The following is a 21,941-nucleotide window of genomic DNA, read 5'->3' on the forward strand; positions in this document are numbered from 1 at the left end:
AAAGATTCAATCATAACAGCAGGAAGAGCTGCTCCTGACAAAACTGGAGCAGAAGGGAAAAGTATTAAAATTGGGGACCACATAATGCTTGATGAAAACTATAATTCACTGCACATAAGGCCACAGAAAAACATTCGTCAGACAATAACAAAGCTCAGACAAACACTCTGCCAATGAAACATTTCCTGTCTCTTTAAAGGTAAATTCTCAAGTGACAAAAAAGTGCAGGAGAACCAGAACAATTAGGAGATCATTGGACTTGAACGGGGTCTATATTGTAACATCGAAGTCTTACAACTTCGAATGTTATAATATCGAACCTAGTAGAGCGAACGCTGGAAATAGCGAAGCTGCAGAACACCAAATACTTTTCTATGGAAAGTATACGGTGGGCCGTTTCTGCAGCTTCGCTATTTTCTCGTCTGTGGAGCAAAGGTTATGGACCGGATTAAGGTAAGTCTGCGAACGAAGGTGAGTGTGTGATTGGGCACAGGTTAGGTGAGTTAGGGTTAGGGCGCAGACCAGGTAAGTGTGCAATTGTGTGGACGTGAGGGTTAGGGAGGGGTAGATGAGTTAGGGTTAGGGAGCGGGTAAGGTGAGTGTGCGATAGTGACGGACATTAGGGTTAGGGTTGGGTTAATGTAAGTGGATAGCTAGTATATATGTATGTATGGTTTAATGTAGGGTTGTGTGAAGTGTGTGTGTGTGGATTATTTATTTTGATGTGCTTGTGTTGTGTGTATGTTTGTCTGAACAGCAAATTTTTTCCCTGGGAAAAAATTTGCTATTCTGACTGTTCGGTTTTCTGGTGTTACACTCTACTGGGTTCGATATTATAGCATTCGAAGTTGTAAGACTTCGATGTTATAATATAGACCCACTTGAACCACAAACTAGTGTTGGAAGATGAAGATGATCTGGAACAAGACCAGCAGCACTATGGAATTAGTGGATACATATGAAACTATAAAGCATTAAGCCATCTAGTTATAAGATTAGACATGTGAAATGTGGCTCAGAAAAAATTATAATGTTGTTGACTATGTTAAATTTGTGAGTGATCTCTAATACATAAACCATGTGTTATATCATTAATGTTTAGAAAGACACTGAATGGACTGAAATAGCAGCTGTGAGTAAAACAATTTTGTTCTTATTAACATTTGTGTAAAATTGCATGATATAATTTATGTTATATTGTAAATCAGTTCTGCATAGTCTGCAATCAGGAGTATTTTAAATATAAAATGGGGAATCCTTATCAGTGACTACTTATCTGCTGTATATGTTAAAGATAATAAAGGATGAAAGTACTTGTTCTTAGTTGTACCATATCTAGGCTTTACGTAGTCTGTTTGGTGAGAAAATACAAACATATTGATCATATATATAAAATTAATAAAATAATGTCTGCTGTTTTTACAGAAGTGGACATCAAAAATTATGTCCTTAGTTTAAGCTATAGACAAGGTGTTTAAGCAGCTAGCATGAAACGTAAGAGAAAATGATGAAAGATGTGGAGAAAGGAGGTTGCTCCTTGCATTTACATAGTCATTAGCTATTTTTCCATTGGTTAATGCTTTCAATTGGATACAAGAAGTCTACAAGTGCAAACAATTATGAGAGGTGTGAATAGAGAGCTTTTCGTGAAATCTACAGAAGATTTTTCAGGCATTTGCAAAGTTATAAGCTGTTTTTCCATTATCAGCTGTTTATACTTTTAGATAATTAGTCTGCTGATGTAATCAATTAATCACAAGAGGACTAAATAGTATATGCTCGGTGAAATGCACAAGGTGCAGTGTAATTAACATTTAAAGGTTACATTACCAAGCAGTTCAGTAAAAAAATAAATAAAATTTGATACTATGGGAAGTGAATAATTTATGTATGCAGTTGCATTCCCAGCAGCCTTAGTACTTTAATGTACTTAATACAACAGTATAGAATAGTTTATTTATTTAAAGGTAGAGAGTACACATTATCTTAGTGATAAAAATTAATGTTTACTAAAAGGACACAAGCTGTTTGATACATTTGGGAGGGGAATATATATAAGAATAGGACACAATTAGTGTAAGTAGGAACATGGGCTCTAGCACCTGCCTTAGCATGGATAACCTTAATTTTAGAAAAGGTAATGCCTGTGGGTGCAGTTTGGGGCTACCGCTCTTATCTGGTGGTATAAACTTTGTTATTGGAAAATGTACATGGTTTGTATGTTTGCTGTAAGTTACCATGGGATGTGGGGATCTGAGAACCTATGCAAGATTTTGTTTGAGTGTTTTCACTGAAGCAAAAAGAATAAACCATGAAAATTGTGACATGGATCCACATGGAGATGAGAAATAACTACTTAAGCGATCAACCTGCCAACATTAGTGTGCATGTAAGGTAAACGTTAGTAATACACATTTAAAAGAATTATCATATATAATATGTGGAAGTCATCCCGTTTAGTCATAATGGCTTCCCTCAATATTAATATAAAATGTAAATGGCATTGCGTGTATAGGCAAAAAGCCAAGAGTACTAAATTTTACTAAAAAGTGTGGGGTGTAAATAACAATGTTATAGGAGACATATTTGGATATAAATGAGAAGGAATTTGACAAAAATAGGATTTCAGGGTGCACATTGGTCACAAAATTATTTGCAGTGGAAAAGGGGAGTAAAATACAGTTTGCTAGAGGGATTCCAGTAGTGAGAGAATACAGAAAAAGACAATAATGGTGGATTTGTGGTAACAATTTATTAGCAGGGGAAGGTAAGTATAGTGATATGTTTTTATATTCCACCTAAAACTCCTGTCATGAAGCGTAACAGAATTTTGGAAGAAATAAGCTTTCAGTAGGGAATATCACCTATTGACTGGGGACTGGAAATGGATTTGCAGTAGTGAAAGTGTAATGGAGAAAGCAGAAGGGACAATATAACAAAATATGGTACATTTCTGAAGAAATATACAAGAATATTTCATATGCAAGATGTAAATTCAACAGCAGGAACTCAGAATTTACATATTATTCCCCAAGCCACAATAACTAGGTTAGAACAGATAAAAATGATATTTCAGATCGTGCACCAGTACAAAGTACAATGAAGATGCAGAGCTGTTGTTGTTGTTGTTGTGTCTTTCAGCTTTTTCCGGTTAGGGGTCGCCACAGCGGAAGTCCGGTCCACTAATGATTGGCAGTAGAGTTTTTCGTGCCGAGTTGCCAGCTCTGACACACAACCTTCAACGAAGGTATGCCCATTCACGCATGTCTCCACACAGAAGACGCTTTAGCTGAGAATCAAACAGGACAATGTCTTACTGTGAGGTGACCACGCTACCACAGCACCACCACCGCAGTTAATGAAGATGCAGAGCAATCAAGTGAAATTGAAACACTGGTGTTTTACTTATCTGTTTAAAAACGAGAGGAATTTAAAGAATGTGTAATGGAAATGGTTTCAGATTCATTATGGCAGAAAAGAATATCTGCAAAATGGTGTTTAAAAACATGGCAGAAATAAGAGAGAAAGCTGTGGGAGAGATGTCATAGGAATTATTTAGAGGGGCTGACAAACATTAATGTTTCACGAAATGAAAAACCAAGTAAACTGTTTAAAAACACACAAGTGGCAAAAATGCTGACAAGAGTAATACCTCCAAAACACGATATCTGCACCAACAGTAAACGAAACTAATTTTATTAAAAATGAGCGCTTTCGGTAGAGAGCGTTCTCCCCACCTTCATCAGATAATGAATGTATTTCAAAAACATCCTTTTATACACAGCTGATTGTTATTTAATTGGTTGACATAGTTACTAATACGCTGTTAACTTGATGTGTTGAAGAGTAAAACTAGCAGCTTTAAACTTAGCTGCACCAAATACATTAAGAGCCATTGTTAAAAAGTATATACATATATATAAAAAATAATAACATGAATAGATGAATAAACAAGTGAATAAATTCTCATAACATGGTACGCAAATTCTATTCCATAATAATTATAGGGAATTTATGATAAATACATGTGTTTAACTATGTAAACCTCATCAACATGAATAAGTCTTTAAAGAAACTGTAAAAGTCTTTTGGGAATTTTACATAAATCCTTTTAAATTCTTTGGAATTTTATATGCAGAATAACCTATACAAGTGCAGAAAATCACATACATTTATGCATTTTGTGTGCATTACTCTATAATTGTTATATTATTTTTATTTTTACCACTGTTATTATTATTGTATAGAAAAAGAAAAAGAAAGAGAGAACAAGAAGAAATGAAAGCAGCAAGCCTAGACGCATATACACAACACAGTACCTATTTAAACATTTATGATATAATACATAAGAAATATGTGTATATGTTTTTTCTCATGTATTATATATGTATCAAATGTGTATACATTTTGTATTTTTGTTTTTATATATTTATACTAAATGTAAATGAATATATACAACAGGCTTTAAATAAAGTGTCCTACCTCTTAAGAGCTTTTAATTTTAAAATACATTTTATGGACACTATCTCATTTAGACCTGGAAAAATATATGATGAGGTACGTACTTGCCAAAAAACCTCCTGTTCCTCTAACTCAAGTTGCCAAGGATCTCCCCTAATGGAGGGTTGTACTTGCTGTATGATGGTAAACAAAAAGGAATGGTCGGCATGTTGGCTAACATGTTTGGCCAAAGCATTGTTCATATCCCCAATACTTATGGCATGTATATCCTTTTCTTAACTGGCCTATCGGTTTTACCGATATAAAAAGCAGAACAATGTCTGCATGTTGCCACATAGACAACTCCTTTAGATAGGCAGTTAAATTTACCATTTATTCTGTACTCTTATTCATACCTTTTACAGTTCTGTTGGGCTTATGGTTAGTTCTTTCTAACATGTTTTTTAAATTTAGCCCCCTCCTGTAAGTGAATTTAGGTGTTTCACCCACACATTTGATCAACTCCTGATCTTCCAACAGGACGTTCCAGTTTTTAATAAAAATGTTTTTTATAGCCTTGTAATCCAAACAAAAGGTAAAGAGAAAAGAAATGTTACCAAAAGAATTCACATTTGCATTATTGTTTGTTTTGGTTACTATTCTTCCCTCTCTAAGAATAGGCTGAAAGTGCCCTGAATCCCTCTTAGTGATTACTTCCTTCCGAATTTTATCAACAAGTGAATTTGGATATCCCCTCAATAAAAACATAGAAGAGATGTTATCACATTCACCAAGGAACTCATCCTGCTCAGAGACCATCCTTGCGGCCCTGACAAATTGTCCTTTGACCACACTCCTCTTTTGATGGATGGGGTGTGAGAGCTGGTGAAGTGTGAATCGTTGGAAAAAAGTTGTTGCTTTATAGATGGTTGAATTCAATTTATTTTGTGATACATCCTTCCTTAATTTTACATCTAGAAACGTAATTTCCATGTCATCAAAGGAGTATGTAAATTCCAAAAAATTGGTTGACCTGGTAATACTATCAATGAACTCTGGTATCAAATCAGATGACCCCTTCCATAAGAAAAACATGTCATCTTGGTACCTAGTGTACCAAGAGACATTCGTTTTATAGAATGGATTGCAAAAAAGGTGATGGTTCTCCCATTGTGCTAGCACACTGTTGGCAAAAGTGCAACCACAGGGAGAACCCATAGCTATACCTGTGGTCTGAAGGAAATATGTGTTGTTAAACACCAAATAGTTGTTAGTGAGAATCAAATCTAAAAGGGTTTCAACTAAATGCATATGGTCTGTTGATGCCCCTTTACTTAACATGAAATCCACAGTCCATTCGACACCTATTTGATGTGGGATGACTGTGTAGAGATCTTTTATGTCAACAACCAGAAATAAGTTTGATGGATCAAAGGGAATTTTTCCAACATCTTCCAAAAAGCCCCAGGAATCCCTACATATTTGGTTTTCTGATTTGAGCAGAGGTTTTAAAATGCTGTCTACTAATTTGGCACAAGCATATGTGATTGACCCCCTACCGTCCACAATTGGTCTGAAAGGGGGGTCAATCAAGTCAATCAAGAGTGAAGGGGTGTTCCCTAAAGTAAATGCAAGGTTTAATTTCCTAACAAAAAGTTTTAGATCTATAATTGTTTTAACCAAATCACAGTGTCTATCTGGAATAAATGATAATCCTTTAGATAGGAAATCAACCACATGTGCATTTACATTCAACACAGTATAATTGTAAACTTTAAAGTCCCCTGAAGAGTTGTAAAGAATAGAAGACCCCTGTGATGCCAGTGGTGAAGGACCAAATAGGCCAACTTCTACCACATTAGGGGACCCTAGCGTCTCCGCTGGTTGCCCCTTTTCCTTCTCTGATTGTTCCGTCGGTTGTTGTTCGTGTTGTTGTTCGACGTTGTATTCACCGGGTGTAAATTCCTGTGAAAATCCTGTTGATTTTCAACATTTCTGACCCCTTCTCTTCCCTGAGGAGTGTTAAAATGTCCATCATTGTTCTGGTTGTTACCCCCATTATTTCTCAAACGTTCACTTCTTCGAAGTGGTTGTTGATCAACCTCTCCATCAGTATTACCGGGTTGAATCTGAACTGAATTGACAGTGTCATTCTCATTGGTACCCAAAGTCTGTAACCTCCATTTAGCCACTTGCCCTGGAGGTGGTGGTGGATAGGCTTTGTTGCTTTCATATTCCCTAATGTCTCTCTGAATTTTATGTTTTTTATTATTGAGCATCTTTGTAATTGATGCCTCAATACTAGATAATGTTCTTGAATAATCATATTTAAACCTTGGGAAATCTGTGTGTTGTAGTATCACAGTTTCTAATTTACCCAGCTCGTCTTGTAATGCACAAATTTCAACAGAATAGAAGTTAACAAGGGCTTCCATAAACTCCGTGGCCTGTTTATCAAAAAGGCCAAGGAGTTCTTTGTGAAACACAGAACCAGTAATTAGACCAGCAGGAACAATATGTCTTTCCATGCATTCTTGCAAGTACGAAATTTCCAGCTGCAGCTTTCTGCAGCGGAATAACTTCACATCGAATTCATCCAGGCTAGCCTGAAAAGAGAAGGCTGTTGTATTAATGTTACTCACCCCTTGGTTCTCATTACGGTTGTTTACTTCATTTTCTGTCCGAAAAAAATCTTTCTTGGCCAAAACGGCTGCAAGACTCGGAATTGTAGAAAAGTTAGTCCTTCTGTCCCCAGGTGATGTTGTTGGCCCTTCTACGGTGTTAGAAGGTGCTTCCAATCCAGGTTGAAAACATTCCCTGGTTTGTGTTCCTCCAGCTGCCACCATCCCTGGAACTGCCGTTCCTCCTGCAAGCCTAGAGTTCGTTGTATTAGCAGGTGTAATCGTTTGTTCATTTACACCTGCCGGAATTATGTTGTTCACTGACCTTACTTCCTGCACTTGTTGTGTTAAAAAATCCACCTTTGCCAATGAAAGGTTTACCAAAATGGTTAAATCGCCCTGCGAATGATTTGTAGGAGGGACATCACTGAATTGCTGGCTTCCGTGCCCTACGTTGAATAGATCAGTTTGCGTACCAAGCTGCTGTTCCTCTGCAGAGTGTTCCTGGTTCTGCTCCATTACAGCACTGCCACGAGACAAACAAACTTCACGAAATGAAAAACCAAGTAAACTGTTTAAAAACACACAAGTGGCTGACAAGAGCACTTTTGCCAACAGTGTGCTAGCACAATGGGAGAACCATCACCTTTTTTGCAATCCATTCTATAAAACGAATGTCTCTTGGTACACTAGGTACCAAGATGACATGTTTTTCTTATGGAAGGGGTCATCTGATTTGATACCAGAGTTCATTGATAGTATTACCAGGTCAACCAATTTTTTGGAATTTACATACTCCTTTGATGACATGGAAATTACGTTTCTAGATGTAAAATTAAGGAAGGATGTATCACAAAATAAATTGAATTCAACCATCTATAGGAAAGCAACTTTTTCCAATACGTATCTACACTTCACCAGCTCACACCCCATCCATCAAAAGAGGAGTGTGGTCAAAGGACAATTTGTCAGGGCCGCAAGGATGGTCTCTGAGCAGGATGAGTTCCTTGGTGAATGTGATAACATCTCTTCTATGTTTTTATTGAGGGGATATCCAAATTCACTTGTTGATAAAATTCGGAAGGAAGTAATCACTAAGAGGGATTCAGGGCACTTTCAGCCTATTCTTAGAGAGGGAAGAATAGTAACCAAAACAAACAATAATGCAAATGTGAATTCTTTTGGTAACATTTCTTTTCTCTTTACCTTTTGTTTGGATTACAAGGCTATAAAAAACATTTTTATTAAAAACTGGAACGTCCTGTTGGAAGATCAGGAGTTGATCAAATGTGTGGGTGAAACACCTAAATTCACTTACAGGAGGGGGCTAAATTTAAAAAACATGTTAGAAAGAACTAACCATAAGCCCAACAGAACTGTAAAAGGTATGAATAAATGTGGATGTTGCCCACAATGTAAATTTGTTTCAGTGGGCACCAGTATACGTATGGCAGGGAAAGAGTACAGAATAAATGGTAAATTTAACTGCCTATCTAAAGGAGTTGTCTATGTGGCAACATGCAGACATTGTTCTGCTTTTTATATCGGTAAAACCGATAGGCCAGTTAAGAAAAGGATATAAGTATTGGGGATATGAACAATGCTTTGGCCAAACATGTTAGCCAACATGCCGACCATTCTTTTTTTTTTACCATCATAGCACAAACAACCCCTCCATTAGGGAGATCCTTGGCAACTTGAGTTAGAGGAACAGGAGGTCATCATACATTTTACCAGGTTTAAATGAGATAGTGTCTATAAAATGTATTTTAAAATTAAAAGCTCTTAAGAGGTAGGACACTTTATTTAAAGCCTGCTGTACATATTCATTTACATTTAGTACATAAAAATAAAAATACAAAAATGTACACACATTTCATATACATATAATATATAGGAAAAAATATATACACATATTTCTTATATATTATAAATGTTTAAATAGGCATTGTGTTATGTACATGCGTCTAAGCTTGCTGCTTTCATTTCTTCTTCTCTCTTTCTTTTCTTTTCTTTTCTATACAATAATAATAACAGTGGTAAAAATAAAATTAATATAACAATAACAGAGTAATGCACACAAAATGCATAGATGCATGTGATTTTCTGCACTTGTATAGGTTATTCTGTATATAAAATATAAAATTTCGAAAGAATTCAAAAGGATTTATGTAAAATTCCCAAAAGACTTTTACAGTTTCTTTAAAGATTTATTCATGCTGATGATGTTTACGTAGTTAAACACATGTATTTATCATAAATCTCCAATATTTATTATGGAACAGAATTTGCGTACCATGCTATGAGTATTTATTCACTTGTTTATTCATCTATTCATGTTATTATTTTATATATGTATATACTATTTGGTGCAGCTAAGTTTAAAGCTGCTAGTTTTACTCTTCAACACATCAAGTTAACAGCGTATTAGTAACTATGTCAACCAATTAAATAACAATCAGCTGTGTATAAAAGGATGTTTTTGAAATACATTCATTATCTGATGAAGGTAAATTAGTTTTGTTTACTGTTGGTGCAGATATCGTGTTTTGGAGGTATTACTCTTGTCAGCATTTAAACATTAATGTTTATTTTTATTTATTTTACATTTGTTGACCGGGCTAGTCTAGCTGGATATATGTCCATTTTCAGTAGAGGCCTGGGGAGAAAAGCTCCAAGCAAAGGCACAGACAATCAATATTATATATAGTAATAGTTGACAGAAATACAGTAGATGGTTTATAATTGAGGTTCAGTTAGACTTGAAACAAAGCAGTATAGTAGGATATACTAAAACAAAATACATTTAGTGAGCATTTGAGAGATAACAATTAATAAAATTATTGACTGATATACTTTCATAACCACAAGGACTGATAGTGCAGTAGATCAGGAGAACAGAGAGAGCAGCAAGGGGAAGGAGGTGTTAGTCAGGGTTAGAGCAGGGACAGAGCCAGTGAGTTTTAAGGTATTCTTTAAGTAGCGTTTTGAAAAGAAGAGTGGAAGTGAGGGTGGTAACTTCATTAGGAAGCTGGTTCCAACTTTTTCCTATTGTGTTGGAGAAAAGAGAGTCCCCTGCTTTGTTGTTGGATTTAATAGTGGAAACTAGTAGCTTATTAGCTGATCGAAGTGTAGTAAGATTTTTGTAGGGGGTGATCAGATTATTGAGGATTGGGGTATTGTTAGGATGATAGAGAATCTTATGGGAGATGACAAGTTGTTGGCATAGCAGTTGGTCCTGCAGTTCTAACCATCCCAGTTGTTTGATGTTGTGACAATGGTGGGTTCTAAAGGGGGTGCCAGTGGCAAATCTGGCTATGTTATTGTAACATGCTGAGAGTTTGGAGAGGTTGCTTTTAGAAAGATTAGTATATATTGCAGAGGCATAGAATAGGGTAGAATTCAGATGGGTCTAGGAAATGGTTATCCTGGCAGAAGGGGTTAGGAAGAGTTTGATTCTGTAAAGGGTGCCAAGTTTTTTGTTAACAGACTTTATTGTAGAGTTAATATGGTGATCGTAGCTAAGGTGGTTATCAATTGTTACTCCCAGTAGATGGGTAGTAGTGTCAGGGGATATGTTAGTACCATTGTTAGAGGTTACAGTGAAGTACAGTTGAGATGACAAGAGTAGGAGCAAAGAGCAATAATTTAGTTTTTTTGGGGTTCAGTAGGAGACCATGTTGCAAGAACCAGTTTTCAGCACTGTTAAATACGGATTGGGTGATTGACTAGAGAGAGGTTATGGACTTGGCTGAACAAATTGAATCATCTGCATATTGTATGCAGGTGGCTTGTGGAATTGTGGTGTGTAGGTTATTTATAAATAAAGAGAAGAGAAGAGGACCTAAAATAGAGCCTTGAGGTACTCCTATGTTCACAGGGAGTGGTGTGGAAAGATTATTATTCCAGAGTATGGCTTGGTGTCGGTTTTCCAGATAGGATTTAAACCATTGTAATGCCTGTGCATCAAGTGATTGGACCTTTAGTATGTTAATAAGCAAGTTATGAGTCACCATATTGAAGGCCTTTGAAAGGTCAATGAAAAGTGTAGATGAAAATGTGTTATTGTTTCGGTTTTTGTTTATGGTGTCAGAGAAGGATAGCAGGGCAGTTGCTGTGCTATGGAATGGTCTAAAACCATGTTGGCAGCTTGCAAGTAAGCTATTCTGGAGAAGGTGGTCAAGTAGTTGTCTGTGAATGCATTTCTCCATTATTTTAGCTATTGGAGAGAGTAAGGCAATGGGGCGAAAATTGGAAAGTTCAGTAGATGGGCCACCTTTGTGTAGAGGGATGATATGTGATACTTTCCATATGGATGGGATTTTGCTTTCTGAGATTGTTCTATTTATAAGTATGGAGATGGGATAGGCAATGGCTTTAGCTGCAATTTGCAGGAATTCAGCAGGAAGACAATCAGCAGAAGGGGTGCAGGGCTTAAGTTTTAAGAGGAGGTTGCATATGAAGGATGTGGGTACTGGTTTTATATGAAAGGTAGGGGATGGAGTATTAGTGGAATCTAACTGGGAAGAGGTGACAGGTGGCAAAGTATTAGCTAGGGTTAAAATGGCTTTGGTAAAGTAGTTATTAAAGGCATCTGGAATCTGGTTGGCATTATTATGGTTGAAGCCTGAGGGGGCAGGAGTTGTAGAGTGGCCTGGCTTAAGAAGATTGTTTATGCCTGACCAGAATCTTTGTGGTTTTTGTTGGTGGGTTTGTTGGAGGTGAATGTAATATTCTTTTTGTCTTGGAGAATTTGTTTTTTGGTGGCATTTCTTAATTGTTTGAAGTGGAGGTGATCTGATAGGTTTTTTGTGGCTCTCCATTTGGCCCAGATTTTATTTCTGAGGAGGATCTTTTGTTTGGTTAGTTTTGAGAGCCAGGGGGCGGTTTTGGTCCTTATTCGGGAAGTGTGATATGGGGCATGGAAGTCTAGGATTTGAAGGAATCTGGTATTGAAATAGGTCACTGCTTCATCAAGTTGAAGATGAAGCAAAGGTGACCAGTCACATGCTTTTAGTTCATTTTGGAAATTGACTGGGTTAAAGTGTTTTTTAGAATGGGAGGTTTTAAAAGTATTAGTGTTAGGGCTATGAACTTTTTGTTTAATAATATAGGTTAGCATGTGGTCACTAATGTCATCAGGAAGGGTTCCTGGTTTATAAGTATCAACATGGCTGTTGAGTAGTATCCAGTCAAGGGTGGATTCCTTACTGCTTGGCTTATGGATTCTAGTAGGAGTGGTTATTATTTGAGAGAAACCGTGAAGATTTATGTGATTGGGTAGGATTAGGAGAATTACAGGTTGCCCAGTCTATATTAAAGTCGCCTAAGACAATGGTTTCCTGAGGTAGGTTTGTAGAGAGGTAGCTAAGAATATTTTCCAGAGTGCTGATATTATTTCCAGGGGGGAGATATGTGCAAATTATATAGATAGATTTTGAGTTGTTAATTTGGAGTTTTATACTGAGGGTTTCAGCATTTGTATCTGAGGGTAGGGGCATATTGAGAGGTAAGATTTGGAGTTCAGATTTGTATAAAATGGCTACTCCTCCACCCTTTTTATTATTGCGGTCACATCTCAGGATATTATATCTGGGAGGGGTAATCTCCTGGTCCAGAGTTGAGGGCTTTAGCCATATCTCTGTAATACAGAGAATATCGAATGAGTGCACATCTAAGAGTGCATGTAAGTGGGAAATTTTATTGTTGATGCTGCGGATGTTAAGGTGAGCTATCAAAACGGAGTTAGATTATCTATTAGAGAGAGTGATAGTAGGAGGGTTTGGGTTGTGGTGGTTAGTGGGAATAACAGTATGAGGGCCAGGGTTTGGATGAACATCACCATCTAGTAGTGGGTGTTTTTGAGGAAGTTGAATAGACTTAAGAAGTTTATAGTAATTGTTTAGGGTTTTTCTGATATGGAAGTACACCAAATGGGTACATCTATGATACATAGGAAGTATATAGATAGAGGTGGAGGTTATGTTACTGTGGCTGAGTAAGTTTATATGGGAGATGGGTAGGGTTTGCTGGTAGGGGTGGTGTTGTCCAGGAAGGTCAGCATGTTCAAGGAAGGTTAATGTATATGGTATAGTAAGACAAGCAAGAGTAGTAGTTAGGAGTAGTAGGTTTGTGTATGTATCCTTGTGTGAAGGGGTCATAGTGATGTGTAGATAAAGTGTTAGGATATGTTGAGGGGAGAAGTGAGGTAAGTAAAGAGAGGATGGGGGAGGAAGAGGGTGTTGTAAGAGGCTAAGGAGTAGATAAAAGTGGTGAGCAATAGAGTGAAATAAAGGTGATGGTAAGAGAGGGGCTATATAAAGGTGAAATGTAAGGGGAGAGGCTGTATAATATTAATAAAAGTGTTGAAGAGATTGTACCTGATGAGGTAAATAAATATTAATAAAAGTGCTGAAGAGATTGTACCTGATGAGGTGAATAATTATTAAGAACTTGTAGAGGTAGGGGGTGGGGCTGTTAAGTAGAAGAGGTAAGGGATAGGGTGTTATATAGAGGGGGTGTGATTACAGAAGTATAAAGCTAGGATCACTGGGGGTGGGTGGGAATTGGGGGTAGGGTAGGGGAGCGGAGTGAGCCCATAGGGCGAATGGAGCGGGTCACAGCAGCTAAAAAGTTTACAGAGACAGTCAGAGAGGATGTGATGCCTGAAGCAGAGAAAGTCGTATTTTAGGAAAGGAGGAACCTCAAAGAATAAGAGTAGCTGCTGAAATGCAAAAAGGAAAACAAGTGAGTGTTTGGATAAAACGCATTGTTTAGAAAGGTTGCTGTTATCAAGTGTTTTTGATAATAACTCCGGTGTATAAAAATGTTTAGCACAATGACTTAGGCAACATAAAATATAAATCGTTATTGCCAAACCTAAGGAGCCTGCACCAAGTAAAAGGACCAGAGGTCCTATAGAGGTATGAGAGATATTTTGGAAATGTTATGAAAATTTCTACAATGCAGAGGAATGTGGAAACAAGGAAAGGCACAGCTAAAAATATTTATGAGAAATGTAATTATTCCAAGTTTAGAGGAAGTTGAGGCCCAACAATTAATAGCTAGGATAGGAAGAGATGAGATAAAACAGTAATATATAAGCAAGCACCAGGGAAGTCTTCAGGGACAGAGAGGGAAGAAAGTGATAACAATTTGGAAGGTTTTGTTTAACAATATTTTACAAAAGGGAAATATTAGCATTGTGGAAGAAAGCTGTGGTGACTATCTTACAAAAGAGGGTAAAGTCTCTTCAGACTGAGCTTTATAAACACCATGATTATAAAATGCTTATGCCTAAGAAGATGGCAAAGGTGGTCTTGTGGAGGGGAACAAAACATTTGACAGCATAAAAAGAAGAATGATGATCCAGGTGGAAGCAGAGTGTAAGAAAATATTTCTGTCGTAGTTGGGTCTTGATGCAGTGAAAACATTCAGTAGAGTCAGCTAGGATGTTAAGAGTAGTGTAATAGAAACATTTGCATTCCCTGACAGATTGGTAGGGATAATAAGGATATATGAAGGATCAGATGTAAGAATTAAGGTGAGAGGGTTCCTCTCTGTCAAGCTGTGTTTGAACAGAAGAACCAGGCAGGGATGTCCATTTTCCCTTTTATTCATATTACAGTTAAGAGTCATTAGCAAAATGTAAGTGTCTCACAAATTAAAGGATACAACAGATATGATATTTGTAGATGATATTACTTTGTACTTAATAAATCTAAAAAGGAGCATTTTGCTGTCATGGAACTTTTTCAGACAGCTTCATGTCTTTTGCACATATAAAATAAATGAAGATAAAGCAAAGGCTATAGCAGTAAACTATATACTCACACATGAATAGGTTCAGCAATACCCATATTTATGGGGATGTGATAAAATTAGCTTTTCAGGTATGTGGATTGAAAATGATATTGTGTTTGGCAGCTAAAGATATTTGGGAAGAGACTACATAAAAGAGCTCTTGATTATAGATATGGATAGTAAGATACAAGCAATGAAAATGTTTTTAATCCTTTCAGTTTTTAATTCAGGTCAAGTGTACTTTTATCAACCAGAGAAACTGTGTATGATATTTAATAAGGAGATTATTTGTGAGGGGAAGAAGGCAAGAGTTAAGTGGGATAATAAAATATATACATCACCCATCCCCAGTGCTCTCTCTCCCTATAAATACCACAAACAGTTAACTAAACTTTTATTCATAATACTTCATTCTGTAACCCAAATCAAACTCCAGGATGACATCCACCCCAACCCAGGTCTCAGCTGCATCCACCTTTCTGGTATACAATCCCCCCTTCAATTCTCTGAACTCAACTAAGCAATTCATCTCTAAACCCTTGCTTAACACCACCTTACCAGTTAAAAACAACTCTGACCTCCTCATCACCAACTTCAGCCTCAGAAGTATTAACAACAAAATAAGTTAATTCCATGCAACAATCGCTTTCTACTCTCCCACTACAGCTTTCATAACTGAGATGTGGTTAAAACCCCATATAAAAGATAATGAAATTGTAACAAAGGGCTATAGCATCATTAGATGTGATAAACCCAACAAATGTGGCAGAAGTATTGCAATCATTTTAAAGACTCCCTCACACTGACCCCACTTAATTGTTCACCCACTGCCCTACCTGACATCAACACCCATAAAACAATCATAATCTTAGCCATTTACCTACCCCCCATAGAAAACCTTTTCTGCTAGGCATCCACTAACTTCACCCAGAAAATAATAATATTATGTGACTTTAAACTCGACTGGCTTACATGCTCCTTTGACAGCCCATCTAACTTTATTAACCTCTATAACGTCTTTCAAATCATAAACTCTCCCATAGATAAACATACCAAAAAGCAATCACTACTAGATTGGATACTTACAAATAATCCCAACCTAAGCTACCATGCAGGCTGCCTTCCAGACTCACTCAGTGACCACTACCCAACCTTTAAGTCTTAGCAAAAACTGAGACCCCTTATTAAAGCCTCTAAAGCTAGTTATGAAAACACAATTGCAACAGATGCTAATGATAACCACAAGGCATTCTGTAGTTATGTCAAGAACCTGCATAACAATACACAAGGGTGCTCTGAGCTATTGCACAACAGTGCCACTTGCACTGAACCAACAGATATTGCCAACATTCTGGCAGACAGGTTCAGTGCAAACTTTACCCCCCCCCACTTCCAAAAGGGCTCATCCCAATACCAAAGAAATGCCAAGTCCCTAATATCATGAATGCTCAGGTAGAAGCCGCACTATCCAAAGCCAAAAATACAGTACAGCCTCCATGGGACCTGATAATATACCTGGCTGCATGTTACATGAACTACAAAGGGAACTGGCACCTCACCTGAGTGTCCTGTTCAACCACAGCCTCACTTCAGGCTTTGTCCCCACTGAATGGTGCACCACTACAGTCATTCCTCTCCACAAAGAGGGAGCGACTACTGACCTAGGAAACTACCGCCCCATCAGCTTGACAAGCCTGATTTGTAAGACCATGGAGCACACCATCATGGACCTCATAAATAAGGGTATAGGGAACCTTCAAACCCTAGATCCCTCAGAGTTTGGGTTTGTGAAAGGCAGATCATGTATGCTCAGCCTTACAGACTTCTTCAAATCTGTCACCAGAGCAATCGATGAAAGCAAGACAATCCATACAACCTACTTCAATCTGGCCAAGGCCTTCGACACTATCCCCCACTCAAAGATCATTGACAGACTAACCAACCTAGGCATCAATCCCTACATCATAAGATGGGCTGCCAACTAGCTCACAGACAGAACCCACATGGTTAAAGTAGAGGACTCCAAATCCGACTACCGGGCAGTCACAAGTGGTGTCCCACAAGGATCGGTCCTGGGTCCTCTTCTGTTTGGTATATACTTCTCTAAAGTTCAGGCCAATACCAAAGGACTCTGGTTGACCAAGTTTGCAGACAACTGCAAACTGGGACCCATTATTGACTCTCAAGCTGATGTTGACATCCTACAAAAAGGCCTCACTGACACCAACGACTGGTGCCGGAACCATGGTCATAAGCTCAATGCCAAAAAGTGCCTTGTCATTCCCTTCAGGAAAAACTCGGTGCCCACAAACTACCACGTTAATGGTAGCCCTCTCAGCTCCCAAGGGACACAAGTGGATAGCAACCTCTCCTTCGACAACCATGTGGCCACTGTAGATAGAAAGTCCTTCTATGTGGCACACCTCATTACAAAGGTTATCTCATCCGGGAAGAAGGAGTTCATAATCCCTCTCTACTCATCCCTCATTAGACCCATTATAGAGTACAATGCCCCATTTGGCATGTACCTCACTAGACACCTGCAACAGTTGGAGAGGCCACAGATATTCCTCACAAAGGAGATCCTAGGACTCAAACACTTGCCCTACACAGACAGACTAAAAAAACTACAGCTATACCCCATCTCATATTGCCTACTTAGAGGCAAGCTCTGCTTGGCATATAAAGCCATGTCGGACCCAGTGTTACTAGACATGCTTCATCTGAAAAAGACCCAATCCCTTCCGTACCACATGGTCCAAGGACCTCAACTTCATCACCACAATAAACAGAACCTGCTGGAGGGACAGGCTCCTAACCTAGAGACTACCCATACTCTAGAATAAACTCCCCATTCATGGCAAGCAGAGAACCTTACTGGTCCTCTTCAAGACAAATCTTGATGAGTGGATAGGTAACAGGAAATTCACCCCAGGGATCATTTCAACAGCCTTGCTTGATAGGGGTACAAGGTACTAACATATGGCAACAGAATGACTGGGTATTTTCTTGGGCTAGGCTTGTGTTTGGCTCCAGGGCCATTAGCCTAGTACACACCTATGAACCTAAGAACATGCTCACACACCTAACAACACCACTTTCCATTACATTCACAGCAGAAAAAAAATGTAATTTCTCTGGCCTATGTTCAACTCTTTACTCCAACAATGTGACTGGTCACCTTTAAAGCACCTCCAGTTAGACCTTGCCATAGAGTACTTTAATGACACATTGCTTGACATACTAAGAAACCTAGCTCCCATAAGAAAAAATTGTACGTCATCTAAACAATTAGCCTGGCTTACAAAAGAAACCAAATCACTACTCATACTAAGGGACAGGGCCTGGTCATGCTACCAGAATTCCAAAAATAAGGAGTTGCCCACTTCTTATCAGCATTTAAGAAATCATTGTAATAAACAAGTAAAGCAGGACAAAAAATCATACTTTCTAACTTGCCAAAAAACACATCACAACAACCCCCAAAAATGTTGGCAATGTATTAACTCTCTCCTAAACCCTGGGAAACCTACAACACCAGCACCCACTACGAACAATTCCTCAGACTGTATAACAACACAATTTAACAAGCACTTTATTAACTCTATAACCTCCCTCATAAGTAACAATTCCAATACAGCCCTAACAGTACTCATCCCTGTAGCCTCCAACCCTAACTCATTCCATATTAAATCCATTCAAAGCAGCTATATAAAAAAAGCTCCTTAACAAACTAAAACCCAATTCACTCACTGCCAATCATCTCCCCAATGAATTTCTAAAACTTGCAGCCAACTCTATCTCCTACCCTATTTCCATATTAATTACCGATTCTATCACTGAACAGTATGTCCCCTGCCTCTGGAAAATCTCACATATCATTCCCCTTCATAAAGGTGGCCCCTCAACTGACATGTCAAACCACCATCCCATAGCCATCCCCTCCCCTCTTGCCAAAATTTTAGAAAAGTGCATTCACCAGCAGCTCCTTGCCTACTTTCTACAGAACAACCTTCTATCTAACTCACAACATGGTTTCTGTCCCAAGCACAACACCATTGCTGCCCTTTTAGCTTTTACCAACACTGTAAACCTCCTAAAATATAAAGGCCAACTAGACGCATCCATCTTTCTCAACATTTCCAAAGCTTTCGACACAGTATCCCATCAAATTCTTCTTAACAAGGTAGCCACATACAACCTCAGCATGGCATCTCTAACCTGGTTTCACAGCTACCTATCAAACCGCCAGCAGTCTACCAATTGGGAAAACAAACTCTCCCTCCTATTACCAATCTCTGTCGGAGTACCCCAAGGGTCCATCCTCGGACCCCTACTATTTATCATATTTACCAATTACCTTGCTAGCATCACTCGACTTGCCTCCATAGTACAATATGCTGACAACACCTCCCTCATCCGTTCTGCCACCACATGCCAGGATCTAGAATTAGAAACTCAGGAAGCCCTCCAAGACATTGAAAAACATCTATCCAACCACCAACTAATACTCAACCCAAATAAAACCAAACTTATAATCTTTGGTAACAACAAAACTAAAAATAACCCACCTTCAATTACTATCTACTCCTCTAATGGCACAAAAATTGAACCAGTCAGCCACACAAAACTTCTAGGGACAACAATAGATGATTGTCTTAAATTCGACAAACATATATCCCAAACTTGGCTCACTCTACAGAGTTAAACCATTCCTCACCATCAGTGCTAGACTAGCCACAGCCAGATCCCTCCTTCTATCGACCCTAACAATCAAAAAGGTTCACCCCAAACTCGGCTCACTCTACAGAGTTAAACCATTCCTCACCATCAGTGCTAGACTAGCCACAGCCAGATCCCTCCTTCTATCGACCCTACTCTACTGTTCCCAAATCCTTACCAATCTGTGCAAAACAGACAAATAATTTAGAAGTCTGCTATAACAAAATAGCTAAGTTTGCTGCTAACCTACCCCATAAAACACATCACTGTCACGTTCTACAACTCAGCTGGATCGAACTACTTAGCCTATTATCACTCAACCAACTTACCACAGCCCATAGTATCATACACAGACCCAACAACTGCCCTGCTCTCTTTGACCTAGTCTGACGAAACTGCAACTCAAGAACCTTCAGATCATATGACAAACTAATCTTAAAAGTAACCAAATCTCACAACAGGTCTATATTAGAACATCGAAGTTTCAAAACTTCGAATGTTCTAATATCGAACCCTATTCAGCGAAAGTTGAAAATATCGAAGCAACAGAAAACCAAATTTTTTCCTAGGGAAAGAATTCGGTTGTCCATTTCTGTTGCTTTGGTAATTTCAACACTGTGGTGAAAAGTTACAGGTCGGGTTCAGGTAAATCTGCGATTGTGTGGACGTGAGGGTTAGGGCAGGTTAGGTGAGTTAGGGTTAGGGCACGGGTTAGGTATGTGTGCGATTGTGTGGATGTGAGGGTTAGAGCGGGTTAGGTGAGTTAGGGTTAGGGAGTGGGTGAGGTGAGTGTGTGATAGTGACGGACCTTAGGGTTAGAGTTTGGGTTAAGGTAAGTGGATAGTTATTGGTGTGTGTATAGTTTAGTGTAGGGTTAGGTGTAAGATTTTAGGTGTATGTGTGTGGATTGCTGTTTGTTTGGTGTGCTTGTGTTGTGTGTATGTGTTTTGGAACAGCAAATTTTTTCCCTAGGAAAAAATTTGCTGTTCTGTATATTCGATGTTTTCAGCTTTCGCTGAATAGGCTTCGATATTAGAACATTCGAAGTTTTGAAACTTCGATGTTCTAATATAGACCCCTCACAACAACTAATATGGTGACTCCCTCTACTCCAATAAAATAGCCAAAACCTGGAACTCTCTCCCACAATACATCCTGCTCAATCCAGACAGACACATATTTAAACTACTCCTAAAAGAACACCTTACTAAACACTGCCTTTACTCCTGTACTGTCCCTGGATAACCGCTTTACCCACTGTTACCTCAATTAATCTGTCCACCTACTGTTAAACAATTTATACTATCCAACCTTAGATTCTCCAAAAAAAATCATTCTACTTGTTGCACTCAGTCTACTTGCTGCTTTTTCTTATTATGTATTAATGCTTACATTTTCACTTTGTCTATGTAATTGTTTATTCTAACCAGCATTATTGGTTTTTCATACTAAGCCTCTGTAATGCTTTGTTCTAGCCATTTATTGTATATGCCTAACATGTTTGTTAACAATTTGCTTTGCAGCTTATCTCCCTGGGTCTCCACTGAAAACAGGCTATCTGGCCCAGTCAGACATTGCCCGGTAAACAAATGTAAATAAATAAATAAAATAAATAAGTTGATTCTCCCCATAAAGAAAGCTGGTTTAGAATTACCTGATTTAAAGAGATACTTTAGAGCTACGCAGTTAAGGCTCATATACATAGTGCAAGCAGAAGCTTATAAATCAAAGTGAAAAGGGATGATGATGAAACAGAAGGAAGTACAAGAAATAAGGAGATAGTAGGATTTTGGGTGCAGGTCCTTAAGGAGAACAACAACAACCATGCAGGATATTCCATTCATAAAGTAGCAGAAAGTAGTCTAGCAACTAAGCCAACAAGGGAATAGAGAAAGGAAGTTTTACCAATAAGAATGATTAAAAGTAGGGGTATATAAAATAAATAAGATGGGGCTCGAATTTAACTGGAGAAAATTAGTAAGGGAACCAAGGCAGTTGGAGCAAAGAACTAGGGATAATAGAGTGGGATAAGGCAAAACAGAAGCTTTGATTTCAGGTTAAAGACTGTCTTCCTTACCAGAGAATGTTAATAGAATATGGGCAAGGAGAAACGGTGGTAGAATTAGTGCGGGCTGTGTACAAGGAATGACTCCAGTACGAACAGTGTTCGGCCTCACAGAGGGGTTCCCAGTGGGAGTGGGTTCGCACCAGGGTTCAGCTCTGAGCCCAGTGCTGTTCATACTGGTGATGGACTGCATTAGCAAACAGATCAGAGGGGACAGATCAAAGATGATGTGGCATTACAGGCAGAACTTCAGTAAAGGATAGAGGAATGAAATGCAAAACTGAAAGCAC

This window comes from Protopterus annectens, chromosome 5.part1 (assembly GCF_019279795.1).
Source record: "Protopterus annectens isolate FY-2018-M chromosome 5.part1, PAN1.0, whole genome shotgun sequence".
Taxonomy (NCBI): Eukaryota; Metazoa; Chordata; order Ceratodontiformes; family Protopteridae; genus Protopterus; species Protopterus annectens.